Source organism: Cavia porcellus, unplaced genomic scaffold, assembly GCF_034190915.1.
Source record: "Cavia porcellus strain 051 isolate PalLab524CR breed Dunkin Hartley unplaced genomic scaffold, mCavPor4.1 scaffold_29, whole genome shotgun sequence".
Lineage (NCBI taxonomy): Eukaryota > Metazoa > Chordata > Mammalia > Rodentia > Caviidae > Cavia > Cavia porcellus.
In genome coordinates this window covers 30140587-30161818 of record NW_026947512.1, presented here as the reverse complement: position 1 = coordinate 30161818, position 21232 = coordinate 30140587, and the positions used below count along the sequence as shown (strand labels likewise).

The 21232-nt window shown below is 33.4% G+C and overlaps 1 protein-coding gene across 1 annotated transcript in view; it reads left to right on the top strand.

The window, feature by feature from the left end:
• The window catches only part of Cdc73 (cell division cycle 73), a 143749-nt gene that overhangs the window by 35130 nt on the left and 87387 nt on the right, over positions 1-21232 (top strand). The window lies entirely within an intron of this gene.

Below are 21232 nucleotides of genomic sequence, written 5' to 3'. Positions count from 1 at the left end.
TCAAATACTTGGGCTCAAGCAGTCTGTCTGTTTTTCTTCTGAGTAATTGAACAACAGGTATGCTGTGCCCAGCTTGTTCATTCTTTAACTTGTTAGAAATGTTATTTTTAGACATTCTGATCAAACCATATTTCATACTTTTTTAGTAATAGAACTTGGTAATATAGAGCAGGAATTCTGTTTTTCATTTTTTATATTTGTATTCTGGGGCGTTTATCTTTCATACTTTAAAAATACTGTATGTATGTATTAATTGAGTGGCTGTATACTTGAAACACTAATACCAAAGATTACTTTTGTTTTTGCTTTGAATTGTCAGATCTAGAAGGATTCCATGTGACACAAAATCAATATATTTGCTGTGATTTCTCAGAATTCTCAGATACATTTTTATATCTACATAGGATTTGCTAGGCCTTACCAGTTTCCTAAAGCAGACCCTAAATAAATGGAGAAAATGTGACTGAAATTGAGATTTTTTTTTTCTAGGCTTCAAATTGGTATTGGGTAGTAGACATTTTGATGATATACTTTTGTTCATTTAGTGGCACACAGGGTCTCATCCACATAGGCAGTCACCATAGTGCTGGGATAGATTGCCATTTTATTCTCATTTTACTCTCATTGTATTTTAGCTTAAGACTTGACAAGTTGCCTAAGCTATCCTCAAATTTGATGATCCTCCTAGCATAGCTCCTGTAGTAGCTAAAATTATAAGCATTCCATACAGTATACTGTTTTAAAATTGTCATCAGATTTATATTTTATTAAAATGGTACATATATTGCTTAATTCATTCAACAAACAGTTATGGAGCACTTGTATCAAACCACATTGGATGTATAGCTGTGGACAGAATAGTCAGAGGCCTCTTGAGGAGGTGACAGTTTTAACTGAGACTTTGCTGAAGAGCATTCCATGTAAGGAAAGTTAGGTTAATAGTGAGGCCCAGTTAAGCAAAAGCTAAAAGATCAGGGTATACAGCTAAATGAACGAGGGAAAAAGTGGCAAGAAATTTGATAAATGCATTTTGTGACTTCTGCTTGATTCTTTTTGATTTCATAATATAAGTCAAATTCTTATGACTTTTTATGGGGACAGAACTTGGCAAGTGAATTGTTGGGGTAACTGAAGCTGTTATCCTTAGATAATCATCAAAGTTAGTTTTTTTTTGTTGTTGTTACTGTTACTACTTTACTCTTTCCCATATCTCTGAAATACCATAAATTTATCCTGTTGATGAACTTCTATGAAAAGAATAAAATCAATGATATTTTTTATAGTGATACTTCATATAGAATATATTTCTTTTTCTTCTTCTTCTTTTTGTGGCACTAGGGATCAAACTCAAACCTTGCACTTGCCAGGCAGGTGCTTATGCCACTGAGCTAAATCCCCAGCCCTAGAGCATATTTCTAAAATGCAAGAACAGTTTCTTAATTGATACAATTCTACTTCTTCATTAGACTGTTCTTCATAGACTTAAAAGTGCTAAACTTAAATTTGTGCTATATTTTAAAGAATACAAAATGTTTTTTAGAAATGCAGCAGAAAGATAGAAAGTGGTCAGATTGCTAGTAAGTTTTTTTTGGCACTAGTTTTGAATCTGCTTGTGTTCTGATACACTTAGTGGTTGTTAGAGACTACGTAGAGAAGTGTGAACATGAAAGCCTTGAAGTTTTCAGATGATTATTTCTTTTTAATTGAGCCTCAAACTTATGCTTCCAGTGTAATATTTTTTTCTTCTTTCTGTTTTGAGTGATTACTATTTGTGAGTGGATGAGCTGCACCAATTTTTACCTTATGCTCTGGTTAATGAAGTTTGTCTCTTATAAGATCCAAAGCTTTGTTGCCCATATATGACTTATTTTCTCAAATATGTATAATTCATTTTGGTACCATTGTTTTTCAGAATTTTGATTTAGTTAGTGGTTATACAGTTACTAAAATGAGGATCAGTTATCTTAGAATTAATTACCTTCCACATCATGATTCTTTAGATAAAAGACTAAATAATAAATTGATAATTTTTCTACAAATGGGGTTTTCTTACCTGTGTTAGAGAAAATGTTATGTTTTGGTAATCCTATTTCATGAATCATAAATTACTGAAAATTCATTATGAAAATAGAAGTTCAGGGTGCTTTGGTAATATAAAAATAATTTGATGAAATTTCTTATGGTAATAGAAGTTATAGTATCTTTAAAGTTACAAGTTTGCATAGTTGAATTTCTGATTTTTAAAAACATTTTTCTGAGGTAAGGTCTAGCTGTGTTGCCCAGGCGTTAAACAGCTCACTTGGTGATGGAGAGCCTTTTAGAGATTTCAGTGACAAAACAAATGCTGTAGGTTTGCCACCACTGGCCTAACTCATCTTTTATGAGCCTCTTAAGTAGCTGGGACTGTAGATATATGCTAATACCTTGATTTCTGGATAACATTTTCCCCCCCAAAATCCATTTAATTTCAAGGATAAAATTTTTTTAAAAAGAAAAGATGAAACTACAACAAAATATCAAAACACGTCATTCAGATGGCAACAGTGGGATTTGTCATCCCCAAATGATTCATCCAGAGCACAAGACATCTGCATTCAATTGTCTGAACAACACCAACACAAATCTTTCTCCTCTGTGAACTCAGAGAAATTAGTAGTATAACTATCTGTACTATTATTTTTATATACATATACATGTGTTTTTTCTTTTACTTTCTCCAACTAATGAAACATTATGATGTTTACATGTGTGCCTTATTTATCTCACTAATGAGTATATTCTCAAATGCATTGGATAACATTTGACTTAGGCCATGGTGCTGTTGAGTTGCTAGAGAGCTCTTTTAAGTTGGGATCCTTTCTCCAAAATGTGTTCCTTGGATTGTTTAATATTTAGAACTTAAATTGGAAGGCAAGCAAATAGGCTGTTTCCCAAGCTTATTTACAGCTGTCCTTTCCCTCTTCCTTGCTGGGAACACTCTTAGAACTACAGTTACACAGCCTTGATTACTGTTAAGTAAAGCCATCCTAGAGTTAATGGGTTAGAAGTGGAAATCATTCCCTGGACAAATATTCATATATTTTCATGGATTCTTTTTGTGAAAGTGCCATCTTAGGATGACTAAGAAAATGTTGGTTGACTATATACTTTTTATGTAGTAGATAAGAAGAGATGATGGATTGCCTTTGTTGCTTGGATAGTAGCAAGGAACCTGTCTATAGTTTCATGGGAGAGTGAAAAACAAGGTGTAATTATAGTTTGCTCCTATTAATTGTAGGGATTTGGTGGTTACATCAAGAATAACTTTGTTTTACCTCCAACCTGGCATTGAGCGATTACTGATGCCCAGCTGCAAAATGAAGGCCTTGGATTCCCGCAAGGAGGCCGGATTAGCGAGGTGGGAAGGTGCAGAATATCCCCTCCCCCCACACAAACAAAAAAGAACAACTGTTTTAACCTTTCAAGACTGTCAAGTGTTCAGATTGTGGACTCTAACCCTTACTTTTTTTTCCTCTGTTCTTATTTAGTATTGTTGACTCTTTTCACCTTAGTAGCTTCATTTTTTAGGAAGCATTTTGTTCTCTGAAATTGCACAGACTGATCACTTTCTTTAAGATCTTTACTGGAATTAATTCCAACATACATAGCAGTTCTTAAAGTATGTGTTTTGTAGAGCATCATTTTCCTTATAGTAAGTAGATTTTTCCAGTATCATGTTAGACATGTGAGTCACCATCAGCTTCCATTTCCAGGAAGATACAAAATCTCAATCTCCCAACTCAGTTATATTCTTAAAAGCAAAAATACATACATTAGTGTACCTGTTCTGTCCTGCCCAGACACTGATCATGTAGCTTCCTTTGTTCTCTTTTGATTGTTGATTAATTTGGTATTCATTTCTCTTTGAAATGTTACAGAGATACCATAGTGAGCAGTAATGTACTGGAACTGAGACTAGAGCCTAGTCTAGCAAAAATGGAGATAGTTGCTTAAGGATGTCTTTCTGTTGGCTCTTTTTTGGCCTCCTTTTTCTTTAACAACTATCTGTTGATGATTTGCTCTGTGCCATGCACTGTGCTAGTGGTGTCAGGTGAGAGCTGAATAAAATCAGACGTGATTTATTGACTGGTGGGAGAAAAACATGTAAGTCAGTAGTGACTCAAATGAAATTGTAATTGTGCCAAATGTGTAGAGTTACATATTTGGAGAGCAAATCTAGGGATTTACTGTAGAAGTCAACAGATAACTTGACTGAGAAAAAATCTCAAGGATGAATAGGTATTAACTTGAAGGCAGGGGAGCACTTTTTAGCTATGGTACACAAAAATTAAGATGAAGAGATCTGTGGTGGGAAGAGCATAGAAAGTAGAACTATTTGGAAGACTTATTTACTATGTATTGGAGAAGTTTACCCAGTGTTAGATTGCAGCCTCATGAATGCCAGTGTGTTGTTCCATATGTCATGTTTAACATACTTCTGGACTTACACTGTCAATCTAAATATTCCTCAAGATATGTTTTTAATTTTTTTTTACTTTAAAGAGAGTAAAACCAAATGAAATAAAACAGAATAAAGCCAGTCAAAACAGTGAAAGTGATAGAGGATTTCAAAACAGGACAATAGGAAATTAACAATGGCTACCATAATGCCTCTTGTTATCTTCAAAATTTCTGCCTATACTAAATTGCAGCCATAATAAAATCAAACAAAACAGAACAGAATAAAATCAATCAAAACAAAACACTGAATAAAACAAAACAGTAAAATGGAGCAAAACAAAACAGAACAATATTGGATTTCAAAAATAAGACAGGAAAAGAAATCGTCCATAGTTGCTGTATTGCATATCTTCTAAATAGATGCCCAGACTATGGGCTCTAGGCCTGCAAAGTCAATCAAACCATACTAGCATTAACTTGTTTTTGTATCTCAGTTGCTGTCAACTCAGTCTGTGTTCCTCTGAACACAGCTGGTTGCCTGGGGCAGGGTGGACAGACTGTTTTTCTTGTCCCCCATCCTGCATGCTGGCTGGCTCACAGGTAGGGCAAATTGGCTTTTTGTTTCTCCTCTCAGCCTGTTGATGCCGACCATATACATTTTAAAAGGTGTCTATTGCAATTTAAAATTTTATTTTACTGAGCATTTAAAAAGAAGAGTTGTCACATAGATGATCTAGATTTCTAGCTTCTTTGAAGCAGCTGTCCTAGCTGGGTATCCAGCCCATAGTTTCACATAGCAACAGCCACGTCTTCTTGAGCACTAGCTACTTTCTTGATAAGATGGTTTCTCTGGATTGCCAGAGGCCATACTACTCTTTTATTCAGCCTTCATTTATTTATGCTCTGCTTATTGACCCTGTTGCACTTTCATTTTGAAAACCTTGATCAAAATAAGGGCAGTTGCCCCTAATTAAAGAGAAGTCAATCAGTTGGAAGCACTACAGCTTTAAGGGTTTGAAGTCAGTCCTGGCTTTGAATCCTAGCCTGCAACTCCATTTTTGTTTTAAAATTAAGATAATAGAAAAACAAAAGATACTAGAACTTACATCATAGTTTTGTTAAAGCATTAAAAAAGAAGCTAAAATCATTAGCACAAAGAAGACTCAACAAATGATACTTACTATGAATTTGTGATTATTTGACTTACACGTGTTTCATATAGCTTCACTCGTTTTGTATTACTTTTAATACACTTTTCATTCAAAATTTTGAAGACTAGTTTATTAAGAAAAACTTTTCCCCTAAGTAATTGGAATTTTTTTTTTTTTGGTGAGATACAGTTGTGCATGGTTTGAGTTGCACCAGAGATCTATAACCTTTGAGAGAAATAGCTGTGAAGAAATTTTCATTTAAAGTGATAACTCGCTAGGTTAGCCTTTTTTATCCACCTGTTAGGGCTCATGTATGGAAAGAAGTATAATTTTATTTATATTTGTTTATATTGTATTTACCTAAAAATTATATATAAAGTATGTAAGATTTTAATGTTCAGTTACAGAATTATAAGTAGAAAAACTACTTTTATCATACTGTCTAGGATTTCTTGTGTTTTATAGACTCCTTGAAAATATTGTAAAACTTGATTACCTTAATATTATAGGGAAAAGGTTTTCTAATTTTAGAAGTTGTACTACATATATTACTAAAATCTCTAACATTTTAGGCAAGTCCATAATTACTCTTTAATGAGATGTAAAGCTAAATTTATAGAATTTGACTATATGGTTTTGTATCTAAGTGCATACCATCCAGTGCAGTGGATTTTCAGTAAACACTCATAAACTGAAAACATTTTTAAACTTTGGTTTTATATGTATTAGAATTCCCTGGCATTTCTTATATGTTCTGTTACTGTAATTAATTTTTCTTGAGGTTTATTAACATCAAAATGCTGGGTATTCTGACAGACTACTAGAGTTAAATAAAAATTTAATACTCCCACCACAAAGAAGGTTATCAGAAATATATGTAGCATGGTCTAAGTATACCATTAGCCATGTAATCAATGACACAATCGTAAAACTCCTGCAACTTATTTTTGAAATAAGCGTAGATAAATTTATTGGTGATACATTATGCCAGGAGTAATCTGGAAACCATTGTGTAATTTTTAATAAATTATTACATTGTTTAATATTATTAACAATAGGAAACTATGAACCAATTTGGAAATAAGATGGTATGTTAATATAAATTTTTGTTCTATGAAATTTCAGTATTACTCATATTCTCAATTGAAGTTCTGTGTTTAGTGATGTAATTGCTTATGACATTGCACAAAACAGATTTTAGTTTTCTTTTAATTTTCTAATACTACATTATTAGTGTTTTAATTCCATTTTCACTTTCCTGCTTCAACATGACTTTAATCCGCTCAATTTTTAAAAAGCTAGTATCAATATTAAATATATTACATCACATTTAAATTCTGAGTTACTGTACTTTGCAACTCACTGCTATTATTCTTTAACATAGAAATGTTTTTAATTCCACTTCATAATTTGAAGAACAAATTAATCTTTAGTGTTATCTTTAATTGTGTGAAAGATGACTTGAATTAGTTTGTTCATATTAGAAAACCGTGTGTGTGTGTGTGTGTGTGTGTGTGTGTGTGTGTGTGTGTGTGTTTTCTGGTGGAGGGGGGGCCGGGGGTTGAACTCACGACCACCTGGCGCTTGCCAGGCAGGCACTCACACAGCTGAGCTAAATTGCCGGTAGCCTAGTATATTTAATAACATGCTATATTTTACATCCTCAATAGATAAGTCCTCAATATTACTTTTCCATTGGTGATTGGTGGCTGGGCTTTAGTCTAGCGAGTGAACTTTTAGGTCTTTATATAGAAGTGAATTTTCAGTCTTACTATAATTCCTCCGTTCAAATTACTGTGATTTGTTATTGTTGCGTATTTTTGCCCTTTAGTCTTTGGATTGCCTATTTGCTGACGTTCATTTCCTCCCTTCTCCCCTCCCCCATCCTACTAAACCTCATTTGATCTTTAATTCTAAGTTTTGATTTCTTTTCCAGGTCTTTTTCTTGATGGATGTTTCTTTTAGTGTTGTTCTTCTTGTCTTTCCTGCTTCTCATGTTCCTCTGTGAGTGACTGTTCCCATGTTTATTTTAAATGCCTGTTTTAAAACTCTTAACTTGCTTCTGTTCTGAGTAAATCTCACTATTTAGAAGCTAAGCTCTTGCTTGAAGTCCAGAGTAGTACTTTGCTATGAATGTGTTAGAGACATATTCATTTGAAATACTGAGAAATGGAAACTATTTAAGGTCTTATTTTTAAGTTGGAGGCAGGGGCTAGAGATACAGCTCAGTGGCATAGCACCTGCCTGGCAAGTGCATAGTCCTGAGTTTGATTCCTAGTACCTAAATAAATAAATAGGAGACAAATGTACAGGATGTCATAAAATTCATATAATTGAACTTGTATTTTATGGTGTCACTGATAGAATTTGTTCTTCACATTTAGGCATTTTGTAACTGTTAGATCAAAGGCTTACTTTGAAATCAAATGGATTTAATATTTTTATAAATTGTCCTTATACAAAATTAATTTAGTCTTTTATCATCTACAAACAGTAAATTCTAGAATCCTGTAATTATTTACCTCCCAAAATTTGGTATGTTTAGATATATGCTTCTGTTTTCCTGCAGTGTCTTTTATTATTTGCATTTTATGTGTTGCCATAAATATTCTGAAATTAGATTCCTAATATATTTCCAAATACCAAGTTAGGTAAAATTAAAACAGCTCTTTGATCTTTTGGAAATTATTGATTTTTAGTTCTATTTTTTATAAAAAACGCACCCCCCCAAATTCAGCTACTGATAGGAGATTGTAAACAGATTATAAATCATAAAAAACTTCATCTTAATTTTTTTCCCTACAAAAATTACTTTAATAGTAACAGGAAAAGAAACTTTAAATCAATAGTTGTGAGATGCATTTTCTTTATCTGGGTAAAATGTAATAGGTTTAAATTAATGCTTTCTAGTAATAAACTAGTAGATGTTAATTTTGGGGAGCTCTTTTGTGCATGTTTATTCCTCTTTTGACTTACTAGTATTTTTGAAAAGTTTCTATGGTGTTTTAAAGCTTTAAATATTAAGTGAAAGCTCGTATAGTAGGTTTTACAAAAACATGCTTCAGTATATCTTACAGGTAGTGTAACATTTATATTTTGCATTTTACATTTGATCCATCTTTTTCGATTACTAAAGACTAATTCATAGTCACCATATGTTATTATAAGTATCAGAATAATTTTCTTCACTGTCTTTGTTATGTAACTGACTGAAGGATAAGTAAGTGCTGGTGATGAGGAGCTGTGTGTGGGCTGGGGAAGGAAGATCAGCTGCGTGGACCTTTAAGTTGCCTTATCATATGACATTGCTTTAGTAATTTGTCATGGTCCAAAAAAAAGGCCGAGAAGCTGGGTAATGTTAGTATGCCATGAGAAATTGATTTCTTTGAAGAAAGCTTATGAGAACAGCATTAATAAATGCTGTTTTATTAATTTACAATGAGAAATGTAATTGCCAAGGTTATTGGATGACCAAATTCTCTATCAACCACATTCTTGTTCTCTGTTTAAAAAAAAAAAAAACAAAACACTAGAAACCACAGTATGCTTGTACAATTAGCACATAATAAGTTATATGCTTAAAATGTTTAATGGTATTAGAGTAGTCTGATGTATTTAGCTCTGTTAAACAAAGACAAGTTGTAGGGGCATAGTTTTTCCCATGGGCACTGCTCAGACAGGCTTTGTCAATCATTTGGCATTTTAACTTATGTTTTTGTTGTAATGTCTGACTAAAGATACATATATCTTTTTGGGTAGATATATGTATATATATTTTTTGGATATGAAGATTGCTGATTCAACTTTAGGATAACGTCTCATTCAATTCTGTTTGATTTGTTTAACAGTGTTTCTGTGGAGACCTGCTTTTTGGAATTTAAAATTCATACTGTAGACATGTAATGATTTGATTTATCATTAGAGGGGATAGAATGTCTTTGCTTTCAGTGCTGATCTGTAGAACTAGGATTAGTCCCGTTTAATATTGTTGATTTAGAAGGAGAAGGGCAAGGATTTCCTGCTGGAGTCTGGACATGGCTCATTTATACCTTTCATGTTTCACTGATTGATAATGAAATGAACAAAACTCCTTAAATCTTGCTCTCCAAATTCATAATTTTGGCACTATAATGGTACTACATACAGTTTATTTGTAACCATTGTACAAATTTACATAAGATTTAGAATGTGGTCCATGTGACTACAAAACCAAATACAAAGTACAATTAGAGAAGAACTAATAAATACTGTTGTAGAAGACGTTAAGAATAGCTATGTAATTCTGTGTTAGGATGAACACAGCTTCAAGATGGCAGTATTAAAAATGCTACTTTAACAGACTTATTTGAAAGATGTGAAGATAACGTAGTATAATTAAAAAATATGAAAGATTTAAGAATAATTCTTTTTGAGTGATATCTTTATAAGAATAAATGGTAGAATGTATTGAAAGTTTTGTTCACATTTTACTCAGTTGGTTATATTTTGTATAGAAAATTCATTTAGGGAAATTACCAGAATCATTTTCAGTAATAGAAGAAAAGTCTCATCCCTTCCATGCCACTCCATTCTTCCATATTTTCTCATATCTTCCATACATGCGTAAATAATAATAAAAATTTGGAAATCTCTTCACACTTAAGGTAAATATGCTAATATTTATATTAGACTTATAATGAAGAACTTACTGTTGTTATATGGGATCTTATTTACTCATGTAATGCCGACTTAGTGTTAGACCATAAAAAAAGCCTACTCATCATTTACCATAATGTGAATTTTACATGTGAGGTTTTTCCTCTTGGTAATTTCAGATTGATTTTGTTAAGAAATAGCTATCAAGTCTGAACAAAAACCAAAGCCATTTAAGTGTTTAAGCTGATTTAGAAAGTTTAGTGTAAGATTGTAATTAATGAGAATGAAATGAGTAGTCATAGTGAGTGTTGTAAATGGGAAGAATTTTTATGGTTTATGATTTCACTCATGTCTTACATTTTCATAATCTGAGATAATTTAAAAGTTCTAAATGTATAATGACTTCAATTGAGAATTGGCAAATACTTTCTTTAAATGTCCAGGTATATTTTAGGGTTGTAGACCAACAGACAGAATCAAAGAAATTGTTTAGGTATTTCTGTAATGAGATAAATTGAATTTCCACCAAATTTTAATGATAGCAGTAATGATAGTACCTGATAGTAATCAGTAGTAATGATTTACTAATGTGAATGGAATTTCTTTTTGGGCCATTGATAACATATTACTTCAGGATCAAGGTCAGTATTCCCTTTCACCAAAGTTGATTTCTAGTATCCATCTGTTAATGCTCATTTGTACTGACACTTTATTATTTATTTCATCTTTGAAAAAATAGTTTTGCACAGAGAGGTTTCATTAGTGTGTGTTAACTGTCCTTATTCACTACTTAGAAAGTATTTCTAAAATTCTATTAAACCATTCTCGATATTTCTTTTTCTACCGTGACGTTACAGATTTCTCAGAGTATTGGAAGGTCAGTAAGAAGCTTTCTAATGCTTACTGAAACAAATTTTGAAGTAAGAAAATTTGTTACATTTGTATTGAGATCTGAGGAACCTAATCTAACCTCTGTAGTGTAGGTTTGGAGAATATATCTGACTGCATATTTTTTGAGACTGGAATTCTTTTTACTTATGATTTGAAAGCATGGGTTATATATAAAACAACATAAAATTATTACAAATACAATTACTTTAGTCCAAATTGTCCAAATTGACAGTATGAAATTTCTTTTAAAAATTTCACTGTTTTATTTTGTAATGTAACAGGGACATCAAATTTTTGAAAGGCACATTATAGGGGGTGTCCAATGCCTACATTTGTTTTTTATAAGTATTTCTGTTGATGAATTATTAAGTTTAATTTTACGAGTTCTATTAAACACTGTACTTAACAGGAAAATAAAATGTAGAATTTTTAATATGTAATGAATGTTTACAATAAACATCAACTTTCAACATTAACTATTACGAGATCTAAAAAATAGCAGAGATAAATTCCTATGCGAACTGCAGTGAAAATAAAACTCTACCACAGAAATACTTTTTGCTTTATTTATCACATCTAAAGCAGTCTTTACACATAAGAACAGCATGTTCATACACAAGTCTCACATTGACAGCATGCATGTTTAGCTTTTCTTTCCTTTTTGGTAGGCCGTCACTTTTCAATACTTGTCACTTGCTCGTGTTCTTATTTTCTTAGGAGGTTCTAGTGATGTTTCATCTGTCTGTTCATGGGTCTGCTCCAGAGTTCTTTTGAGGAGTTTTTGGGCAGATATATACTGTTCTTCTTCTTTTTTTTGTCTTTTTTTTTTTATTGGTACCAGGGATCGAACTCAGGACCACACGCTTGCAAGTTAGGCGCTTATGCCGCTGAGCTAAATCCTCAGCCCCTACTGTTCTTGTTGTAATTGATCATTTATCAATTCTAGTCCCAGCCCTTTAAGAAAATTTATCTGTGATACTTTGTGCTTGTTATTTTCTTTGTTAACTGCGAAACTATTTATGCCTGAAGTGTTTAGGATTGAGTAAAACACAACCATTGGCCTACACTGTGTTTTGAGTGCCATTATAGTCGCTGTATAGCTCATCAACATCTATTCTGCCTTTCATTTTGTTGGAAAATGTGACCATTTCTGGTTTCACTTGTATTCAAGATTCACTATCAGTGTTTGTTTGTTTGATTGTTTCTGAGACAGGATCTTTCTGTGATCCAGGCTAGCTTTCAACTCCCTGTGTGCAACAGGCTGACCTTGAACTCACAGGATTCTTCTTCCTCAGGCTCCTGAGTGCTGGGATTACGGGCATGCTTGGCTTCATTGTCAGTCTTACTGTGGAGGTTTAACACTGATAGTATTAAAGTATTTGGTTTTCTTCACCATATTGGAAGCAATGTTATGTCTTTCTGAAATTTAGATTATATTGTACATTTTTTTGTCTTTTTCCTTTTTATCGGTATCGGGGATCGAACTCAGAACTGCCTGCTTGCAAGGCAGGCGCTTATGCTGCTGAGCTAAACCTTCAGCCCCCACATTTATTTATTGTGAACTTGCACCTTTTTTTCAAGAATCTCAGCTTTGCTCTTGGGAATAGTTCCTGTGCTGGTCAACTGGTATTCTTTTAGCAATTGTAACATCAGTGGGTAACTAGTGAACCAACTATTGAATGTGACATTTTGGGATGCTTTTTTAATTAGGTACAGCAAGTCTGTTCACAAAGTCATATGGTTTATTATTATATAAATAAAGACTTGGTGGCTGAGTTCTAGGATAAATTTCCAGATTGAGGGAGTAAAATGTCCTTGTCTACCAGGGTATGTATTTTTACACTGTAATTGGAAGGTTTGCTTGGTATTTATTGCCCAAAGCTTCAATAGCTGCAAAATGATACAAGTTGTTCATCAATTATCCTGCATTCACATGATGTATAAATTGCTTGGCAGTTCAAAACAGAGCTTTCAAAAATGAGCCAAAAGCAGCCAAATTGTTGGATTATTTTTTTTCTTGGCAGGGTTTTTTGTGAAATGTAGGCAGTTTTGAAGGAAACCAAATCTTTTGAGTGTCATTAGTATTGTTCTAAAAATCAGAGTACTATGTCTGTCATTTCTCCATAAATCCTTTAGATTCTGACAGAGTGAAGTAATCCTGCTTTGAAGGCTTTTAGGTCATATAGTGAGGTGTCATGATAAATATATTTTTGAGAGTTACTATTGATTCATATAGAATGTTTTACTTGTATTTCATTATTCAAAATATCTTGTAGCTTATCATTCATTAGAAACACCTTCCAACACTGAATCTCAGTGTTGGCATTCTGTCCAGTAAGTTTCACTCCTAGCAAGAACCTAGTAATATTTTATATTCTAACTTAGTTCTAAGGTTGAATTATTCAGATACACATGACCATTTTGTAGCATTTTGACTAGTCGAATCACTGTTTTCTTCTTCATCTAAATCAAGGTCTTCATACTGTACTTCTGTCATATCTGTTAACTTCTTTGGCTTAATGATCCAAGACATTATCAATAGTGAGTCACCTCATGACTCACTTTCAACTTCCTGAATGAGGCTAATTCCACAAGAAAAGTCAGAAGAAAACATTTAAGAAAAAAAAAATTACAAGTACACAGAAATTTAACATGGTGGATAGCATGGGTAAAACTCACATGCTTACACTTTGACGTGCATGTGTACACATTGCTGTTCAGTGTACCAAGTGGGTGAACGCAAACATAGATAGCTTCTTGTATTCCTCTAGCGCAGCTACTGAGATGAACAGCTGGCTACTCTTATGCTGTAAAGTACATCTTTTCATTAGAAGTGTGGTGTGGGTGTCTACAATTCAGTATGGGAAACTGAGGGTACTGGAATTGGTTAAAAATCTATGATTAATAGTGTTCAAATGGGTTAAGTCTTTCCATTGAGAAAAATTTAAACTGACTTTGGGATTAAAAAAAAAAAATCACAAGGGGCTGGGGATTTAGCTCAGCGGCATAAGTGCCTGCCTTGCAGGCAGGCAGTTGTGAGTTTGATCCCTGGTACCGATAAAAAGAAAAAAGTCTTAAAAGAAAAAAAATCACAAACCTTGGTACTGATAAATTGTTGGACTAATGAGTGGTAAAACAGAAGAAGTTATTTCTAACAAATTTATAGAATAATTGCTAAATCTACAACAATACATGAAGTTTACTCCAGATGCCAATGGCTCAGCAGTATATGATAAATACAAATATTTCCCGCAAAGTACTTGATGATGAATATCCATAGACATTAAGTGCCTAACATTTTTGCAAGTTTTGTATATTGTCAGGCTAAGCAGTTTTCTGCTTTGTAGATACCATTTGCCACTGTTTGTTGTAACATATCTGAACACATTCCATTTCAGGTTGTATTTCATTAGTTTTTTCTGAACTTCTTTGAAATTTTTCTTGTTTGTCTGGTTTCCTGTAGACTATTTGTAGAGGGTAATTTTTCAGTTACTTCAAAACATGGCATGGACTGGTGGAATAAACAAACGAATGGTATTGGTCAGATCTGTCAACTCAGCAGGAGCTAAACAAAGCAAAACAAAAACCCAGTCAGTCAGTTGCTTTGACTTTTGACTGTTGTTTTCACCTAGATGTCCTCATCTCTTCAAGCAGTAAGTAGTTTCCTATGAAGGGTCTTAATGACCTTAAGGTTGTTTTCTCTGGATACAGTATTTTTGGCTGCTTCAATTAAATAGAAGTTTATTAAGTCACTATAGGTAAACTATTGTCCTTCCTTTGCTCCTAACCTCTTAGAAACTTGCTTTGCAGCCTTTTTTTTTGGTAAAGAAATTCATTGTGATGAGTTCTCCATTTTAAACTTTTCAATTTTTCTTACTATTGTTTTTCTGTGTGTTGAGGATGTTGTGAGTACTTAGTTTGGTAGTACCTATTGACATATAGTATATTGTATTTTTTTAGCCTAGGTGCGGTGTTAGTGGCATAGAAAGCAATGTTTTGTCATCTAATTCATTAATCAAATCAATCATGAGCCACATTTCCTTATGCCACAAGAACACTTATTTTCTCTTCATATTTAGATACAATAGGTATACACTGGTAATAAAATCACATTTTGTGGAACAAAACCTATGCATATAAAATGCTGTGTTTTGCCCTCATTCACCAAATGTTTGCAGTGTACCTACTATATGCCTGCATTATTATAGGCCTTGGGAGATGCACTGATTAAACAGGAGAAAGGAAAAAAAATTATATGTTTTTTTTTTTTTTTGAGAACTAAAGGAGGGTGAAGCAATTTAACTTCACCCTTGTGATTTGTAGTGTGTCAGCTACAAATGAGTACTACACCTGAGAACATGTGAAGTTTTTGTTGCAAACGTTTTATTCTGCTGGTATAGTGCAAAGGCAGTCATAGACAATGGATAATGAATCAATGACTTTGAAATATAACTTAGTTTATGGATAGTGAAATGTGTATTTTATATAAATTTTACATGTCTCAACAATTTTTTATTCTTTTGGGTTTTTTCCCCCACCAATCATTTAAAAATGTAAAACCACTCTTGGATCATGGGCCATATTAAAACAAGTAGTGGCCTGAATTTGGATTACAACTTTTGTTTACCATCACTTGACTTAGTTTTTATCAACTAATCCTATTTATAATGATAATTGTTCATACGATTCAAGTGGTCATTAATACTTGTTGGATTGTATGTTCTTAGGAATTGGGATTGAGTTCAATTAGAAATGATGCTGTTTAGGTCTGGGGATACAGTTTAGCAGCTCAAAGTGTTTGCCTGGTAAGTATGAGGTTATGAGTTTGATCCCTGGTATCAAAAAATAAAACAGAAATGATGCTATATAGACACAGATACTTGGTATATACAGATTATGTATAATACTGACTTCTAAAATTAAGCATTGTTAATTGCCTGGACTCTAGTTAAAATAAAATAACTGCTGCTTAGACTCTAGTTAAAACTATTTTTCTATGTATCTAGTAAATGCAAGATGATAGATTTCAGTTTCATAGTAAGAGTAGTGAGAAAACTACAAGATTTAAAAAACTGAATGAACTACAAGATTTAAAAAACTGAATGAAAAAATGTATAGATTTTGCTAAGATATCCTTTTGATTTGTGACAATATACAGTGGTACTTTAGTCCTTGTTATTGATTGGTTATGGGAGGTGCAGTGGGTTTCAAAAAATGGCTAGGACCAAACAAATTGCTTTGGCTGGAAATGGTAGTCACAAGGCAACCCACTTGTAAGTTCTCGCTTGTTTATAGAGTATCAGACTTCAAGTACCAGGACAGAATTTTCATGTCATAAGGCATCGAGTACCAAATTTGATGAGTTTCAAAGCAGTTGAGTATCAAGGTATGACTACCATATTTGAGGGACCCAGTTAGTTCTTTCTCAGGCAGTCCAATAAAAGAATTTATAATGTAGAGACAGATACTTGATAGAGCTGTCATGAAGGAGATGACAAATTAGAAGAACAAGAACAGTATAAATAGGCATGGAGAACAAGCTATGATTAGCAGTCTACTTTCCTGCAGGTTGTAAGAAGGCCTTGTTAGTATTTCAAGCAAATATACCAAGATTAACTATACTGAGATTAAATATATCAAGATTAGAGTGATGTGTCAGCTACCAGTTCACAAATGGGAAGGACTTCAGACATAGTTATTTTCCAGTAATGTGGGATCAGTTTCGTGTGACTCATCTGCCTCAGTGTAGCATTCCCTCACTCTTTGTAGAAACTTTGTGCTTTCTACGGTGACAGATCACTACATCCTTTATGTGTTCTTATAGCTACTGTGTTTTATCTGTTTTCTTCTCCCTACTCCATGTTCAAATCTTCTGAATTATCAAGTTCTTTTAAACATAAATCCTGAATTTAATTGGCACTTGTTAGTTTAAGACTGTAACATTATTTTTCCTAAACCACTGGTGTCTGTAATGCCAAGATACACAGTTTTGATCAAAGATTAATTTTCTTGACCCAGACAGCTAACATAATGGGAATAGGTTTTTTTTTTCCCCTTGGAAATGACTGCATGAATGCCTTTAGATGTCATGCATCCATACAATATGTGAATAACTTCACAGAAAGTTTTAATGATTCCTACTGTCCCCACTGAACCTAATAGAAAAGGAAAGAGGAAAATCTTCAGCTTGCACCTTTATCAAGTCAGACATCTTGGCCCAAGGAAGTCAGCCTAGGGGAAAAGGGCATCTCTCTCAGATTTGTTCCCCTGTTTCTTTATAAAGCAGCTATTAGAGAGGGGTGGGGATGCCTTTTTCTTTGTTTTCTTGGTTACTTAATTATGAAAAATTTCAAACAGAAAGTAGCACACAATCTTCCATCAGCCCATCACACAGATTTATGTAATATACTTCACTTTCTACTCCCCCATTGTCATTTTGATTGTGTATTCTTTATATCTTTAAAACATACGATTTAAAGATATCACAATGCTATTTTTACACATCATAAAATAAGTAATATGTTGGTAGTGTCTGATACCCAGTTTATTTTCTAGTTTCTTTGATATTTCTGAGAAGTGTCTTATTCAAACAAGCAACACAAGTTTAGTTAGGACCGTAAGTTTATTTTACTTTTAATTATAAGTTGGTTATAATTCTTTTTTTGTGCTATAGACCCACTTGACACTGTTGAATCCTATCTTTAAATACTGTTTTTAATGTACAAAATAAAACAAAGTAAGATTAATTATATTGAAGCAGAATTGTCCAGATATTTTAAAAGTAATGTACCTGGTAGTTTGTGCCTCATTACTAATATATTATGTAATAAAATTTGGTGTCAAATATAATAAATGCTAAGATGTAAAAAACAAAATGAGGTGGGAGCCTCTGGATTACCTAGGGTGACCTTGAACTCCCAATCCTTCCACCTCAAGCTCCAAAGTAATTGAGACTACAGGTGTATGTCACTATACCCAGCTTTAAATGTCAGGATATTAAGTAAGATGAACACACATAATATTTCAAGATACCTCTAAAAATTGTAGTGTGATAAGAAAATACCTGATTTCTCTTAGTTAACGAAGCCATAGCCATTGCTAATAGTATTGTGGATACTGCCCTGTATTTTTGAAGGAATTGTTAATTTCAGTTAAATTTTGTCAAAAATAAAAGTTTATTTCCATCAAAATTCAGAAACTACCTGAATTATATCCACAGTTTTGTGCTCTAGTGTGGAGGAACAATATGCATTAAAAAGTTCATGACCCAATTTCTGCTTCATTACAACTTGTCATCAAGCTGTTCACCTCGTAGCCATAGTTCTTCAGGTTCTGTTTGGACCATTTTGTTCCTGCTATTAGCAAAACCTACTTCCTTCTTTCCTTCAAGACCTACTTCCTTCTTTCCTTCTTCCCCTCCCAGTTCTCCCTCTCCTCCCCACCTCCCAGTAGAAATTGAAGCTAGAGCCTTTGCATTAAACTACATCCTAAGGATTTATATTAATATTTATTTTGAGGACAAAGTCTTGCTAAGTTCCTCAGGTTCAGCTAAACTTGTGATCTTCCTGTCTCAGCCTGCCAGTGTGCTGGGATTGTAGTTCCAGATCTCAGTTCCAAGGTCACTTTTTTTAGGGACCCTTTTTGTCTTCTGTTTTCTTTGACTTTCTTCAAAAATATGGACCTTCTGAAGGTGGAGATTATGTTTTCCTGCCTTTCTTGCCTTGCAGTGATGTGAACAGAGTCCTTGATATGTGAGTGTTGCTTCAAAACTATTAATGCATCTTCAGTTCTCAATATGTATTGTATTTTAGGTTCTTCTCATTTTCTCATGATCATTGTTGATGTTTTGTAACATATAGACGCGTAGTGCCACATGCAATTCCCTTTATACATTGGTCAGTGGTACTTACTATTTTGTCTCTGGTGAATCGGGTTATTTAAAAAAACTTTTAAAATTTTCATTGGTACATGGTTGTAGTATGTAATGATTATGTTCATCATGGGGATTAGTACATATACAACATCCTAGCTTTTTTTTTTTTTTAACATTCTCTTTAGTCATGTTCTTATATGTTTTCTCTGAGTAAATGGCAGTTTCATCCCTTCAATGCTCAGGCCAGGGTATTATCATCCCTTCCAACTTTCATCTGCCTCACCTGCAATATCCAACTGTCATGAAGCACTGTAATCCTCTCTAACATTTCTGGAGTCCCTTTTCTGTATCGCTATCTTTTTTCTTTTTTTTTTTTTTTTTTGTCTTTTTTCCTTTTTATCGGTACCAGGGATCGAACTCACGACTGCCTGCTTACAAGGCAGGCGCTTATGCCGCTGAGCTAAATCCCCAGCCCCTAATCGCTATCTTTTTTCACTAGATAAAAAAAATCTTTGTAGTTTCCTTTCTGATAAAATTAAATGATTTAAACAGAAGACTAGGACTGTTTTGAGTTAAATTTCAATTCATTTTTTTCATCTAAGACTTTTGTTTCTTGCTTTTTAAGTAACCCTTGAGGAAGAGAGAATAACTTATAATAAAGTAGAAGGTAGGAATAAGATCAATTCACTAAGATACTAACTCTAATGAGGAAGAGAACAATTTATGTGACTTGTAGTTAGCCAAGGATTTTAGAATTTTTGATATTTGTTCCAAGTGCATTGGAAAACATTGAAACAGTGCTGTGTCATGAAAAGCTTTGTTTTGAAAGTAATATTTTGACTACAACATAAGGAACAGACTGTATTTGAGGAAACGTAGTTCCTCCAAAGGTATTCAGGAGTTCAAAAGTAAGAGATGCTATCGTAGAGCGGTAAGTTGAAGTAAAGTAGATGGACTCCATTTGGGCAGTCCTTGCCGTAGTTACATTTAAGAAAGAGAAAGAATAGCAAAGATGATTCATTGTGTTCTGTACATAGTCTGTATATTGCGGTTAGCCATTTACTGAGAGAAAATGGTAAAAAGGTACTAAATTTGGGTGTAAGAAACGGTAAATTGTCTTAAATATGTTAAATGTAATATACTCATAGACATTCAAATACTTTGAGGTTTTACTTAAGGATTTTGACTAGCATTTTTTTTTGCAAAGCAAGTTTACCTCCTTCCTTTCAAATTACTTTTTTTCCTCAATGTGAAGGAGTTGTTCTCTTCCCTTTTCTGCATTAATGTATCAGAAAGAAGGTTGCTGCTTCCTTTTTACCCTTTACCTAGTCAGGAAACAGCTCTGAAAAAGAAAGCAATTTTAAACAGAACATCAGTACACATTTCAAGGGAATATGAATGAAACGGGACCAGTTCTCTCTGTTCATTAGTTTCTAGGTTCAAACAACTTTTTACATTGTATCAGGTCCAGGCAGAAAGCTTTATGGTTACTTTGCCGATATGTTGACTTTGTCTGATAATAGTATTGTGTTAGGAACTCAGGCCTCTAACCCTTGTTGTAACATAGCCTCAGCACCATTGTGTTACATGCAGAAAAACTAGTTGCTCTTTTGAAAGTTGGGTATGGCTATGCCTTATGAATAAATATAAAAATTTTAACTCCTCATTTTTAACAGAGTTGTTCTTGTATTCGTATCAATTCCTGATGTGTTCAGGTGGCAAAGCACAGAGGGCATGATCTTACAGAGCATTATGGAATCAGCATGGGAATTAGGAGTAATTTTATTATTGCAGAATTTACTATTAGTGGGTTTTTTGTCAAGATTCTTTGGTTACAAGCAAAAATTGACTAACTGAAGAAAGACAAAGAAAAAAAAAATACATTCTGGGGAAATTGAAGAACCATTACCATTTTGGTAAGATATGATGGTACCCTCAGCAGCTCTAGAAATCTGAGGTAGCAGGAATTAAAGGATAATGTCTTCAAGGTACGTAAGTTCAAATGAATTTCACTTCAACTGCTTTTTCTGTGTATATAGGCCCAAGTATAGATGTTTATTTTCTTCAAAGTTCAGATTCTTAGGATTCTTTAAACTTGCCTTAGAAAGACAGGTTACTTTGACCAACAGCCTTGTCAGAGCTTTGTAAATTTATAGTGGAGTGGCTTTCCAAGGTAATCTGCCTTTGAAAATCTGCTTGGAATTCTCTATAATTTTGAAAAGCTCATTAGTCATTTGTTAGA